Consider the following 15,306-nt stretch of genomic DNA (forward strand, 5'->3'; position numbering starts at 1 on the left):
TTTTATTGTCAGTTCCTGAGCAAGAACAAATAAAATCTATCTTTAAACAAACTATCACATTTCTTTCCAGTAAAAAACCCTGGACATAATATGAATATACAAGATACAATTTTTCATCTATTGTAAAAGAGCTTTGTATGTTTATTTCAGGGGAAACTTGAACTAAAAGAAATCTAAAAAAAAGGGAGTATTTTAAATTATTTTATGGTTAACCCTAAATTAACCAGTCTTTGCTTTATATCAATATTTATTGTTGAAATTTCATTAAAATTAAATTATTAATCTCTTGTTTCACTAACTGCATCATACCAAACAAAAATTTAATTTTCTAATGAGTCAATGTATTTTTGTACTGTCCAAACATTATTATAAATATCAATGATTAATCATCCTTCAACCCACTCTGTATCCAATAATGGCTTTAATGACTTGATTCATTAAAGCATACCAAAGAAAGAGTAAGACCAAGGTTCTTTAAGAAATGAATAACCTATTAGAGAAAACTAGAGGCCCTGTACTCGAAATTCATGCATGGGAGAGGGGGTTCGTCCCTCAGCCAGGCCTGCACCGTCTCCAAACCAGGACCTTAGGGGGATATCCGACTGCTCTCCCCTGCCGGCCTGATCCCCATAACTTCTCTTCCCTGGCAGCCTGATCACCCCTAACCACCTCTGCCTCGGCCTTGCCACCATGGCCTGTCTGGAAGGACATCTGGAAGGTCGTTTGAAAGATGTCTGGCCTAATTAGCATATTACCCTTTTATTAGTATAAACAGCATAGTTTCAAGAGGGGAATTTTAGAGTTAGCTTTCAGGAACACTATTGAATTTAGGCTGGGGGTAGAGGGGTGGGTATTTTCATTTATGGATGTAGAGGGAGCCAGGGAGCCATAGTCCAAAGGCCTTAAGGAAGGGGCATAACCAGTCTGTTCAAGGAACAGCAAGGAGGTAAGCATGATTAGAACTGAGTGAGCAAGAAGAGGTAGAGGGGTAAGGTATGAGAAGTGACCATCTACAGTGGTTTTAAAACCTAATCCCTTAGCCTGGTTGGTGAGGCTCAGTTGGTTGAGCATTGTCCTAGGAACCAGGAGGTCACCGTTCCATTCCTGGTCAGGACACATGCCTGGGTTGTGGACTCCATCCCCAGTGGGGAGTGTGCAGGAGGCAGCCTATCGATGTTTCTCTCTCATCAATGTTTCTATCTCTCCCTCTCCCTTCCTCTCTCTGAAATCAATAAAAATATATTTTTAAAAAACTTAAAAGAAAAAAAAAAAAAGAAAAAACCACACACCTAATTTACTAATTACTTGACACTCCTCCCATTGAGAGGAGGAGCCTAGGTCCCTCCCCTTGAAACTAGGCCTGGTGACTGATGGGCCAGTGTAGCAGAAGCTATGCTGTGCACTCTCTAGGTCCAGGCCATAAGAAGGTGGCACCTTCTCCTTACTGTTTGTTGGTATGCTTGCTCTTGGAACACAACTGCAAGGCCGTGAGAAGGGCAGGCTGTATGAAGAGGCTATTTGGAGTTTCCAGCTCACAGACCACTGATGGCCAGCGTCAGTTCTCACACTTCTAAGTGAGAGAGTCTGTCAGATGATTCCAGCCCAGCCACCATCAAATTTAAGTGCATGAGAGAACCTGAGAGAGAGACACCTAGCTGAGCCCAATCAACCCCAGAAACATGAAAGAGAACAATAAAATGACCACTGGTTTTCATCCACTAATGTTGAGGGTGATTTGTAAATAATAGGTAAATAATCTGAACAATGGTTTTAATAACCAGTGAAGCTTTTTAGGCCTGTGTAAAGCTTTGACCCTGAGTGACAGATACTGCAAAATTTGAATTGAATATTGATTTGACTTAAATTATATTTTAAAGGGATCATTGTAAGTGTTGATTAGGTAAAACACTATAAAGGGTAAGGGGTGGAAGCAGGGAAATTAGGCCACAATGTAACTGAGGTGTAAGTTCATAGAGTTTTGGTGGCAGTGAAATGGGTAAGGACCTGATGCAGTCAGCATTTATCAGCGTTTCCTGAAAACACCTGTGTGGGTGTGGTCTATTTTTATATGCACATTCTCCCAGGGGTGATCTTTATTTAAATATATGTATATATATATGTATATATATATATATATATATATATCAGAGAGAGGGAGGGAGAGGAGAGAGAGAAACATCGAAGATGAGAGAGAATCATTGATCGCTGCCTCCTGCATTCCCCACACTGGGGATTGAGCCTGCAACCCGGGCATGTGCCCTGACCAGGAATCGAACCATGGTCTCCTGGTTCATAGGTCATCACTCAACCACTGAGGCACACCAGCCAGGCAAGTGATTTTTATTTATGAACATTTTCCTCTTAGTACAGACTAGGGAATATGCATAATTTTTGTCTTATTTCAGTCTATTTATTAGCAGATGTGAAGGGAATGTTGGAACAACAGACACTTACTGTTTCTATATATCAGTGATTCCCAAAGTGGGCGCTACCGCCCCCTGGTGGGCGCTGCAGCGATCGGGGGGGGGGGGGGGGGCGGTGATGGCCACAGGTGCATTTGTTTTTATTTATTTATTTATTTATTTTTATTTTTTATATTTTGCTAAAAGTATTACAAAGGGTATTACATAAGTGTCCTTCCCCTCCCCCCCAGCCCTTGACAAACCCCTGCCCTCCCTTACCCCCCAGTGTCTTATGTCCATTAGTTATGCTTATATGGATGCATACAAGTCCTTCGGTTGATCTTTTACTCCCCTCCCTCCTGTCCCCCAACCCTCCCTGGCTTCCCACTGCAGTTTGACAATCAGTTTGAGGCAGCTCTGCCTCTGTATCTATTATTGTTCAAAAGTTTGTAATGGTCTTTATTATCCATGAATGAGTGAGATCATGTGGTATTTTTCCTTCATTGACTGGCTTGTTTCACTTAGCATAATGCTCTCCAGCTCCATCCATGCTGTTGCAAATGGTAAGAGTTCCTTCTTTTTTACAGCAGCATAGTATTCCATCGTGTAGATGTACCACCGTTTTCTAATCCATTCATCTACTGATGGGCACTTAGGCTGTTTCCAGATCTTAGCTATGGTGAATTGTGCTGCTATGAACATAGGGGTGCATATATCCTTTCTGATTGGTGTTTCTGGTTTCTTGGGATATATTCCTAGAAGTGGGATCACAGGGTCAAATGGGAGTTCCATTTCCAATTTTTTGAGGAAACTCCATACTGTCTTCCATAGTGGCTGCACCAGTCTGCATTCCCACCAGCAGTGCACGAGTGTTCCTTTTTCTCCACATCCTCTCCAGCACTTGTCGTTTGTTGATTTGTTGATGATGGCCATTCTGACAGGTGTGAGATGGTACCTCATTGTTGTTTTGATTTGCATCTCTCGGATGATTAGTGACTTTGAGCATGTTTTCATATGTCTCTTGGCTTTCTGAATGTCCTCTCTTGAAAGGTGTCTATTTAGATCCTTTGCCCATTTTTTGATTGGATTGTTTATCTTCTTTTTGTTAAGTTGTATGAGTTTCCTATAAATTTTGGAGATTAGGCCCTTTTCAGATATGACGTTGGCAAATATGTTTTCCCACGAAGTGGGTTTTCTTGTTGTTTTGTTGATGGTTTCTTTTGCTGTGCAGAAGCTTTTTGTTTTGATGTAGTCCCATTTGTTCATTTTATCTTTAGTTTCAACTGCCCTAGGAGCTGTATCAGTGAAGAAATTGCTTTGGCATATGTCTGAGATTTTGTTGCCTTTGTATTCTTCTAGAATTTTTATGGTTTCCTGTCGTACATTTAAGTCCTTTATCCATTTTGAGTTTATTCTTGTGTATGGTGTAAGTTGGTGGTCTAGTTTCATTTTCTTGCATGTATCTGTCCAATTTTCCCAACACCATTTATTGAAGAGACTATCTTGGCTCCATTGTATGTTCATACCTCCTTTGTCAAAAATTAATTGAGCATATTGGTTCGGGCTAATTTCTGGACTCTCTATTCTATTCCACTGGTCTATATGTCTGTTCTTGTGCCAGTACCAGGCAGTTTTGAGAACAGTGGCTTTGTAATACAGCTTGATATCTGGCATTGAGATCCCACCTACTTTGTTCTTTCTCAGGATTGCTGCAGCTATTCGGGGTCTTTTTTCATTCCAGATGAATTTTTGGAGAGTTCGTTCTAGATCTTTGAAGAAGGCCATTGGAATTTTAATAGGAAGTGCGTTGAATTTATAGATTGCTTTGGGTAGTATGGACATTTTTATTATGTTGATTCTACCAATCCAAGAACATGGTATGTTCTTCCATCTCTTTATGTCTTCCTCTATCTCTTTTTTCAACGTCCTGTAGTTTTCTGAGTAGAGGTCTTTTACCTCTTTAGTAAAGTTTATTCCTAGGTATCTTAATTTTTTTGGTGTGATGGTAAATGGGATTGTTTTTATAATCTCTCTTTCTGACAGTTCACTATTGCTGTATAGAAATGCCTCAGATTTCTTGGGGTTAATTTTGTATCCTGCTACTTTGCCAAATTCATGTATTAAGTCTAGTAGTTTTTTGATGGAGTCTCTAGGGTTTTGTATGTATAATATCATGTCGTCTGCAAATAAGGACAGTTCTACTTCCTCTTTTCCAGTTTGGATGCCTTTTATTTCTTCTTCTTGTCTAATTGCAATGGCTAATACTTCCAGTACTATGTTGAACAGGAGTGGTGAGAGTGGGCATCCCTGTCTTGTTCCTGTTCTTAGGGGAAATGGTGTTAGTTTTTGTCCATTGAGTATGATGTTGGCTGTGGGCCTGTCATATATGGCTTTTATTATGTTGAGGTATGATCCTTCTATTCCCACCTTTCTGAGAGTTTTTATCAAAAATGGGTGTTGGATTTTGTCGAATGCTTTTTCTGCATCAATTGATATGACCATGTGGTTTTTTTCTTTCAATTTGTTTATGTGATGTATCACGTTTATTGATTTACGGATGTTGTACCATCCTTGCATCCCTGGGATAAATCCTACTTGGTCATGGTGTATGATTCTTCTGATGTACTGCTGGATCCGATTTGCTAAGATTTTGTTGAGGATTTTGGCATCTATGTTCATGAGGGATATTGGCCTGTAATTCTCTTTCATTGTGTTGTCTTTACCTGGTTTTGGTATTAGGGTGATGCTAGCTTCATAGAATATGCTTGGAAGTGTTCCTTCCTCTTGAACTTTTTGTAGTAATCTGAGGAGGATAGGTTTTAGTTCTTCCTTGAAAGTTTGGTAAAACTCCCCTGAGAAGCCATCTGGTCCTGGGCTTTTGTTTGCTGGAAGCTTTTTGATGACTGCTTCAATTTCTTCCATAGTTATTGGCCTATTGAGATTTTTAGATTCTTCCTGATTGAGTTTTGGAATGTTGTATTTTTCTAGGAATTTGTCCATTTCCTCCAGGTTGTCTAGTTTGTTGGAGTAGAGTTGTCCATAGTATTTTTTAACAATCATTTGTATTTCTGTGGGGTCTGTTTTATTTCGCCTCTATCGTTTCTGATTTGGTTTATTTGGGACCTCTCTCTTTGCTTCTTGGTGAGCCTGGCTAGGGGTTTGTCAGTCTTGTTTATCCTTTCAAAGAACCAGCTCTTGGTTTCATTGATTTTCTGTATTGTTTTTTTGGTCTCTATTTCATTGATTTCTGCTCTAATCTTTATTATCTCCTTCCTTCTGCTCACTCTGGGGTTTTCTTGTTGCTCTCTTTCTAATTCTTTGAGTTGTAGAGTTAGATGATTAACTATCATTTTTTCTTGTTTTTTGAGATAGGCCTGTAGAGCTATAAACTTCCCTCACAGGACTGCTTTCATTGTGTCCCATAGGTTTTGGATTATTGTGTTTTCATTGTCATTAGTGTCCAGGATGTTTTTAATTTCTTCTTTGATGTCATTGGTAACCCAATCAATATTTAATAAGATGCTATTCAGCTTCCAAGTGTTTGAGTATTTTGGGTTGTTTTTATTGTAGTTTATTTCTAACATTATGCCATCGTGGTCTGAGAAGATGCTTTTTATGATTTCAATCTTCTTGAATTTGTGGAGACTTTGCTTGTGACCCAATATGTGGTCTATTTTTGAATATGTCCCATGAGCACCTGAGAGGAATGTATATTCCATGGCTTTGGGGTGAAGTGTTCTGAAGATGTCAATTAAGTCCATCTGATCTAGTGAGTCATTTAGGATTGCTGTTTCTTTGCTGATTGTTTGTCTAGCGGATTTATCCAGTGATGTCAGTGGTGTATTAAAGTCCCCTACTATGATTGTATTGTTGTCGATCTCTCCCCTGATATCTTCCAGAAGTTTTCTTATGTATTGGGTGCTCCTGCATTGGGTGCATATATGTTTATCAGGGTTATATCCTCTTGTTGTATTGATCCCTTTAGTATTATGAAGTGGCCTTCCTTATCTTTTGTTATGGCCTTCACTTTGAGATGTATTTTGTACGATATAAATATTGCTACCCCAGCTTTCTTTTCCTTTCCATTTGCCTGAAAGATATTCTTCCATCCCTTCACTTTCAGTCTGTGTGAGTCCCTTCTAATGAGGTGGGTCTCTTGTAGACAGCAGATGTATGGGTCATGTTTTTTTATCCATTCAGCCACTCGATGTCTTTTGGTTGGAGCATTTAGTCCGTTTACGTTTAAAGTTATTATTGAAAGGTACTTGTTTGTAGCCATTTCTTTTTTTGTGTGTGGCTGTTTTCTTTCTGAGCTTTTTATTTCTTCTTTTTACACCAGTCCCTTTAGCATTTCTTGTATTGCTGGCTTGGTGGTGATATACTCCCTTAGCCTTTTTTTGTCTGTGAAGCTTCTTATTTCCCCTTCAATTTTGAATGATAGCCTTGCTGGATAGAGTATTCTTGTATTCAGTCCTTTGCTTTGCATTACTTTGTAGATTTCCGTCCATTCTTTTCTGGCCTGATGTGTTTCTGTTGAGAAATCATTTGATAATCTAATGGGAGATCCCTTGTATGTAACTTTCCGTCTCTCTCTTGCAGCCTGTAAGATTCTCTCTTTGTCCTGAACATTTGCCATGGTAATTATGATGTGTCTTGGTGTGGGTCTTTTTGGGTTCACCTTGTTTGGGACTCTCTGGGCTTGTGTGACTTTTTTCTTCCCCACCTCAGGGAAGTTTTCTGATATTATTTCTTCGAATAGGTTTTCTAATCCATGTTCATCTTTCTGTTGTTCTGGCACCCCTATTATTCGTATGTTGTTTCATTTCATGTTGTCCCAAAGCTCCCTTAGGCTCTCTTCCTGTCTTTTAATTTTTTTCTCCAATTGCAGTACAGTTTGAGTGTGTTTTGTTCCCTGTCTTCTAATTCAGTAATTCGGTCCTCCGCTTCTCCTAGTCTACTGTTGATACTTTCTATGGTGTTTTTTATTGCAGCTATGTCACTCTTCATTTCTTCTTGGGACTTACTTAAGTTGTTGTTTTTTCATCTTTATCTTCTAGCTTCTTGCATATGGTATTGATTTTTTCCTCCGTCCGGTGCATGAACTCTAGGACCCTTATTCTGAATTCTTTTTCCGTCATGTTGCATGCCTCTGTCTCACTTAGCTGCTTTTCTGGCGAGTCCTCCTTTTCTTTTCTTTGGGGGTTTCTTTGTCTACCCATGTTTGATCTCACTGACATATCTAGTTGTTGAGTTGTTCAGTGGCTGCTCCCTGGGTGGCAGTGGCTGCTCCCAGGGTGGCAGTGGCTCCTTGGGCTGTGGTTGCTCCTTGGGCAGTTGTGGTAGCAGCTGCTCCTCAGTTGGCAGCAGCTCCTCTGGTGGGTGCTGTTCACAGCTGTGGTGGCTCTTCTGGCTGGTGGAGGGAGGCTTCACACACAGTAATTGTTCCCCAGACAGAGCGAGTGGTGATCAGGAGGCCGCTATTGCTTGAATCTGCTGCGTTGATTTAAAGGCACCAAATACAACACAACAAGGCACAACGTACCAGGCACTGAACACGAATGTATTTACAATATTAATAACCCCAAATAAAGGTGGCCACCCGAGCAAAGAGAGTTAGGAGATAAGGAAGATAGAAGAGAAAGAGAAAGAAGAGAAAAAAGAAAGAAAGAAAAAAAAGGAGTGTAAAAATGAAATTGGAAAAAGGGAGGGGAAAAAAGAGGAAAAGAAAAATAAAGTAAGAGAGAACAGAGAATGAAGTATAAAAGGGGAAGAGACTATTTATATGAGGAGAAAACTCCTATAGAACTGCCACTAATCCCAACAAATTACAGCAACAGATTCCTGGAGATGAATACAAACTACCAACAACCAATAATATCAAGCGATGCACAGGAAAACAGAAGCACCGAAATAACCGGGGGGGGAGGGGGGGGCAGAAAAATAAAAAGAATAAGCAGAGTAATCTCAAAAACAATCCTAAAAAAACCCCCAATATACTCGTCAATCAAGCAAACAACAATAAAACAATAGAGAGAGAAAAGAAGAAGAATAAGAAGAAAAAAAAATTTGGATAGTGAAGGAAGATAAGGGAAAGGTGTATAAGGATTTAGAGCAGGGGATTGGACAAAGGATATATAAGTAGGGTGAAATTTTGACAGGGGGTAAAAAGAAAAGGGAAAATCTAAAGCTGGAGTAGGGTAAGAGAAACAGGACAACAAAAGGGAAAAAGTGGGGAAGAGGGTTTTAGCACAGAGGCAAAATTGAGGTAGAGAGAAATGTTGCTAAAGGGACGATGAAAATAGAATGGAGAACAATAGTCCCAAAATAAAATAAAGACAAAATAAATGACACTTTAAAAAATGGTAAAATGGTAGCAGTAATAATACTAGATAAAAATAAAAATGTAGTAATTGAAAGGGTAAAAATCAGGTGATGGGAAAAAAAAGAACAAAAAAAAAAAGAAAAAAAAAAGAAAAATGTTTTCTTAGTTAAAAGGTGAAAGAGTAATTTAAAAAAATAAAAATAAAAATGTGCAGTAATGCAGGTGCTTCAGATCTTCTACTCTTCTTTTTGGCACGCCCGGAATTCAGGAGAATGTTGAATTTCCCTCTGATACACTGTTCCTCCGTGTTGTAAGCCACAGTCCTGATTTTAAGGCAGGCCGTATTGGTTCCCCTTACTGCCTTATCTGTATTTACAGAAGAGTCAGTTCGTGGCTCTGCCTCTGGGTGGCAGTGTGTCTGGATTGATCTCCAAGGCTATATGTCCTCTCTGACCAGGATCTCTCTATTGTACCTGAACCAGCTCCGCCCAGAGCTGGTTCCCCAGGCGCCACTCCCAGCTCTGTTTCCCAGGCTCCCCAAAAACAATCTTCCCCTACAGGCTCCGCTAGTGACCCCAACTGGGCAATCCCATGCACTGGGCTCAACAATCAAACTCACAGATGTAAGAGGAAGTGTGTAAACAAGAGCCTGGGAAGCTGTGCGAACTCGCTGGGCTCCACCTTCCAGATTTGCGCAGAGTCTCTGGGCACGCTCTGGCCCCTGGCACCAAGTAGCAGGCTGGATGGAAGATTCTGAGGCTGCCCCTTTGCATCCAGTCCAACTATAGGCTTATTTATAGTGTTACCTTCTGTGAGCAGCCCTGCAGGAGCCCTCCCCACTTGCGGGTCATGCTGGCCTCAATGGGTGTGGACGTGGACTTTGTGGGGCGCAGATTCCCCCCCCCCCCCCCCCCCGCGCACACGCGCGTTCTTCGCTCCAACCTGAATTGCAAACTGCACCTTTGGGGGGAGTCTAACCTTTCTTTCTTTTTTTTTTTTTTTTTAATATATTTTATTGATTTTTCACAGAGAGGAAGGGAGAGTGTTAGAGAGCTAGAAACATTGATGAGAGAGAAACATCGACCAGCTGCCTCCTGCACACCTCCTACTGGGGATGTGCCCGCAACCCAGGTACATGCCCTTGACCGGAATCGAACCTGGGACCTTTCAGTCTGCAAGCCGACGCTCTATCCACTGAGCCAAACCGGTTTCGGCGGGAGTGTAACCTTTCCGTGGAGGGAAGCAGGTCTCCTCTGAGTTCATGTAGCCGTGCTGCTTGAGAGCGGTTGCCTCTGGGTTAGTAGCCGATGTCTGGATGCGGATATACAGCTGCTCAAGATGGCGAGGTCTCGCCGCTGAGCTGGCGCCCAGGGGGAGGTTTCAGCCTCAATCTCTAACCATCCCCATTTTCTAGGAGTTCTCTGTCTTTCCTGGCTGCAGACTGTTTCTCAGCTGAATCTCCTCTCTTTGTTCAGGCTGTATGTTACCCGTTTCAGCTGCTCGGCCTTATCTGCTCCGGGACAAAGCACCAACACGTCCGTCTAAACCTCCGCCATTTTTCCCCCCCCAGGTGCATTTGTTTTAACTTTTTTTGTATTACCTTTCTATTCTGAGTTCAATAAATAGTTTCATAATTTCAAACTTCAATGTTTCTAATTACACCTTTCTTTACTATATTTTACGAAAAAGGTAGAAACATTAATACATATATCTTTCTGTTTAATTGCTATTAAAATTAAAAAATAATTAATATTTCCAGGGGGTGCTAGTAATATTTTTTCTGGAAAGGGGGCAGTAGGCCAAATAAGTTTGGGAACCACTGCTATATATTCTATTTCATGCTACAAAACTTGTCTCGCCTGGTCACTGGTGGCCATTTTCACAGCCTTCCTTAAATTTACACAAATCAGTACTCTCTCTTTCCTCTTTATTTAAAGTAAGATAAGTGAAGATTAGAGAAAGAGTGGACTAGATGTTACCTAGAGCCCACCCAGATGTTTTCATCTGATATCTCTTACTTTAGGAGAGATTTAATGAGGTGCCTACTATTCTCACTGTTACACTGTGAAAAAATGCATTTTAGTGAATCATCTTGTGTTATAAAAAGAAATATATAACTAAGGCCTTTGGGAAACCATGCACATTTTGTAGCAGCTTCCAAATCTGTTACACTCTGGTAAAACTACAGTATGCTAAGTTAGCTACCCATTCAAACTGAGTGTGCTTTCTGGTAATACTTTGTCCCCAAAAAATGATGAAAAGAATGAGTTTAAGAAAAAGGCCCCAGGGGTAAAAAAAAAAAAGACCAAAGAAATAGTGTGAGAAAGTAATATAAGTTAATAGAGAAAAGAAGGGTTCTAGGATTCTAGATGAGAATATCTTTAGGGAGGAAGAGAGTATGAAAATATGAATTGTCATAAAAAATGTAAATAATGTTGCCCTGTGAGACCAGCTGCTCACAAGCTGCCCTCTAACACTGACAGGTGAGCACGTGTCACATCCATTTGATCTCTGTTTGTCTCATTCAGTCTGAAGTCTGAACCATTTCAATAATCAGTGGCACAACTTCAAAGCATGATTTTTCCAATGAAGGGAACCACCAGTCTCCCAGGTAATGCAAATTTTGCTGGATAAGATCTAACGATTCAGGTCACAAGGCACTAACTACCCACCAAGTGGAAAGTGCCCTTCACAACGTGTATCTGAAAGCATCACTTGTGGAAAATGGGAAAGTAACATTTGACTTTGACTTTGCATTTAAAAATAAGGGGGACTCTATCAGGATTTCTACGAAATTATAAACAGGAGGACATTTTGATGCCTGGTTATAACAGCAGTGGGACCATGTGCAACACCATTTCAGGAGGGGTAAGAAATGAAGCGTGAAAACACAGTGGCGGCGCCATCAGAGAGCCACAGGCAGAATCTTGACATTATCACCTAATTAGGCCTCTGGGAAGAGAATGCCTTGTCAAATGCAGATATCCATCTATTATATTCTGAAGTAAATCTCTTTATTATTCAAATGCATTACTGAACTTTGTGTTGCTGCTTATTAGTTAAGAAAAAGAAAGTGAAGACCATATAGTGAGAGAAATTACTAGAGTTCTAGATCTTTTGCTGTCACTAATGTGTAAACCTGGCAATTCATGACCCATCTGGTCATCAATAAAACTGCAGTTTAAATACCCCTTCCCAGACTCCTCAAGCCCCTGTTTTGTTGTGTGTTTCAGATTGGTTCACCCTGGATTACAGTGGGAAGATGCAGGTGTTGGTTCTTGGTTGCGTTTGCTTTGCACACGGGCACAGCATCTCTGGGGCCTCCACTCAGGACATCACTGACCTCCTCCTAGAACTCCTCTTCTCTTCGGTATAGCCTGCTTTCTACGTGAGTTAGTGGAGAGGTGCAGGTCCTACTCTTTGTCATGTAGGTCCTTCAAATACAACAAGACCATAACACCAAAATAGCAGGGCCAAAGGGACTGTGTTCCTGAAGGACTAGGGTGCCTTACAAAGAAAACCATGGTGGAAGAGGGCAAAAGTCAATATTATGCACTAAATGTCTTTTCCTGAGTAAGTACAACACAGGGAGAAAGTACCTTTGTGGAGTGCATCTCCTTTCTTAGCCGGGCTTCCCTCTGGTTCTGCAGGACAGTGGGGGTGGGAACTGGGGACGTGACTCTGTGCTCCCGGCTCCTTCAGAAAGAATGGAAATGAGTCTTTCAGGCCCTACACTTGTGTACTATTGTAAACTGTAGTAATGTTTATCTCTAGAGCTTTTACTTCTAATGGTTACATATGTTGAATCTCCCAAAGCAAGTTTCATTCATTCATTCATTCGTTCAGCTACTCTTTTATTTTCAAGTATTAAAAGAGAGTCTACACTCTACCAAGTTAAGATAATAAACAAATCATGACTGTGGTTAGTGCTCTTAAGGAATGGAGATCAGTGAGAATTGCACAGAAAAGGTGTTACTTTAGGTAAGATAATCAAAGTCTGAGATTTTTATCTATGAAATTAAAATAATAATTTATCTACCTTGAAGGTTTTTATTGAAGATTAAACAATATAATGTGTGAGAAGTAATCACCACTTCCTGACTCATAGTTAGCACTCAATAAATATCAGCAGCCATTATCCATGCTATTTTTATCATTAATTTTCATAGAAGTCTGGCAAGATGGGTAAGGAAGATACTATTTATTCCATTGCTTTTATTTAACAGATGAGAAAATTGTAACTCAGAGTGGTTAAAAGACTTTTCTGTGGCCGCACAACCTCTAAAAGGTAGAGCCAGGAATCAAACCCCAGTAATTTGACTTTTTCCAATGTGCTTTCAGCGCACACTCTCAGATCACCTGAAGCAGCACCTCTTTATCTACCTGTCCATCTCTGCACCTGTCCATCATATCCACTCACTGATCTATCTATCTACTAATATTAGTCAGGGTTCTCCAGAGAGAATGGAGAGAGGGAGAGGGTTAGGGAGAGAGAGAGAGAGAGAGGAAGAGAGAGAGAGAGAGAGAGAGAGAGAGAGAGAGAGAGAGATTTTAAGGAATTGGCTCGTGTGACTGTGGGGCTGGCAAGTCTGAAATCTGTAAGGCAGGCCAGCAGGCTGGAGCAAGAGTTGATGTTGCAGTCTCAATTCTGCAGGCAGAATGCTTGTATTGTCAGGGACCTCAGTCTTTTCTCTTAAAGCCTTCAGCTGACTATATGAGGCTCACCCACATTATGCAGAGTGATCTGTTTTTCTCAAAGTCTACTGATTTACCAGTAAATGTTAATCACATCTAAAATGACCTAAACAGCAATATGTAGACTGACATTGCCAAAAAACTGGGCACCCTAGTCTATTCAGGTTGATATAAAAAATTATCTATCTATCTATGCATCTATCTGGGAGGGCATACTACCTTTTGTCACAAGTCTTACATTAAACTCCTCAATAAAAGGAAGCTCTCTATTAGTTTCAGCTGTGGGCTTGGGGGTTGGAAGCAGACTCAGATTCCTGGCAAGCATTCTTCCATGGATGCCCCTTGATAGAATGCGCCTCTTGTTCTGAATGCCATTATAAATCATATGTTATTTTAGTTACATGCATTACAGTGCACCAATGTTCCGGGTGTCTGATATAACCATTTTTTCTTTTCCTTAAGTTCAGCTGAACAAGCCAAGTGCTTTCTACAAAATGATTTACCACAAACTCATTCTAACCTTACAATATCAAAGAGACCCCAAGAGGAGAAAACTAGCCTTCTCTGGTGTATGTGAGGGTATGGGTTTCATTCTTGGGCATTCATTAAATTATATAAAACAAATATTTTGTGAGTTTGATAAAGAAGTTGGTTGTCAAAATAAGGTATCTCAGTTCCACTCATTTCTTTTGTAATAATGCCTAGATATTTATTATAAAGTAATAATCTGCAATGTACACAATGATTTATGCACATAAATATTATTTGGATTTGTTAAAATGAACATGAACCTAATATTTAATAATAGGCATGATGAAAATAGTATGGATGATTTTATTTTGCTTCTTTATATTATCTTTATTAAAATTAGCTTTTATTTCATACTTGTACACTTTTTTAAAATCCTCATTTGAGGATATTTTTCCATGGCTTTTAGATAAAGTGGAAGAGAGGGAGGAGGTGGGGAGAGAGAAACATCAACCTGTGAGAGACACATCGATTAGTCGCCTCTTGCCTACACCCCAACTGAGGCCAGGAATGAACCTGCAACCCAGACATGTGATCTTGACCGAAAATGACATGGCCTTTGGTGGGCGGGCCAATGCTGTAACCACTGAGCAACATGGGCCAAGTGATACCTGTACACTTTTATAATAACAAAATATCAGCAAATGTAGCGTGCAAGTGAAAATAAAAGGAAATGGGAAATCCCAATGTACCCTTGTTCTCTGTGGTGAGCGTAAGTGGTATATTTTGTGGCACATGCTCTCTTTTTTGATGTTGCTTTTTATACACTAATAAAACAAAAAAAACATGGGGAGATGCCATAACGCAGTTCATAGGCTATCAAAGTTTTATAGTTTAATTTAGAAGAGGAATTCTGGAAAAAAAATTTAACTATTTCTCAATTTCTGTCTCACCTCTAGATCTTCACACCATGAAGCTTCTCTTAAAGCGATGAGTGGAAAAACAAACAGCAAAGGGGCCATCTGAAATACTTTCAACAATAAAGATACATTTAAAAAAGAAACTCGATGAGTGGTTTGTGTGATTCTGGGCATGCTGGAATGCTTGAATCTTCTCTCACATTCAGCTTGGTCTGCCTCCAAGATCCTGTACAGCCTTGACATCTGCAAGAAGTTCTCTCAGGTACCTCAACCGAGTCGTCTTTCTTTCTCATATTCAGCCCATCATGTGTTTACATTAATTCTAAGAGTTAATTCTCCACTTGAACCCTTGACTCCATTTCTTATCTCTTCCATTAATTGTCCTTTATTTCCATTAATCCGTCCTTCAGATTTACCAGCGGGTCCTTCTCCTTAGCATATACCATACACATGTTCAGACCTCTCACTGGGTGCCCTTTCAGCAAGCTCTCCTGCTTCT

At 40.2% G+C, this 15,306-nt stretch overlaps 1 long non-coding RNA gene across 1 annotated transcript in view; it reads left to right on the forward strand.

Moving 5' to 3' along the window:
• LOC139006550 (uncharacterized) overlaps window positions 1-14,932 on the forward strand; it is a 257,079-nt gene extending 242,147 nt beyond the window's left edge. Inside the window, exons 3-4 of the long non-coding RNA XR_011470752.1 lie at window positions 11,958-12,112; window positions 14,847-14,932. This is a non-coding gene — a long non-coding RNA (uncharacterized lncRNA). The remainder of the gene's footprint in view (window positions 1-11,957; window positions 12,113-14,846) is intronic.
• Window positions 14,933-15,306: the final 374 nt, after the last annotated feature.

Source organism: Myotis yumanensis, unplaced genomic scaffold (genome assembly GCF_028538775.1).
Source record: "Myotis yumanensis isolate MYYU_CA2020_CCGP unplaced genomic scaffold, mMyoYum1.0.hap1 SCAF_1, whole genome shotgun sequence".
NCBI lineage: Eukaryota > Metazoa > Chordata > Mammalia > Chiroptera > Vespertilionidae > Myotis > Myotis yumanensis.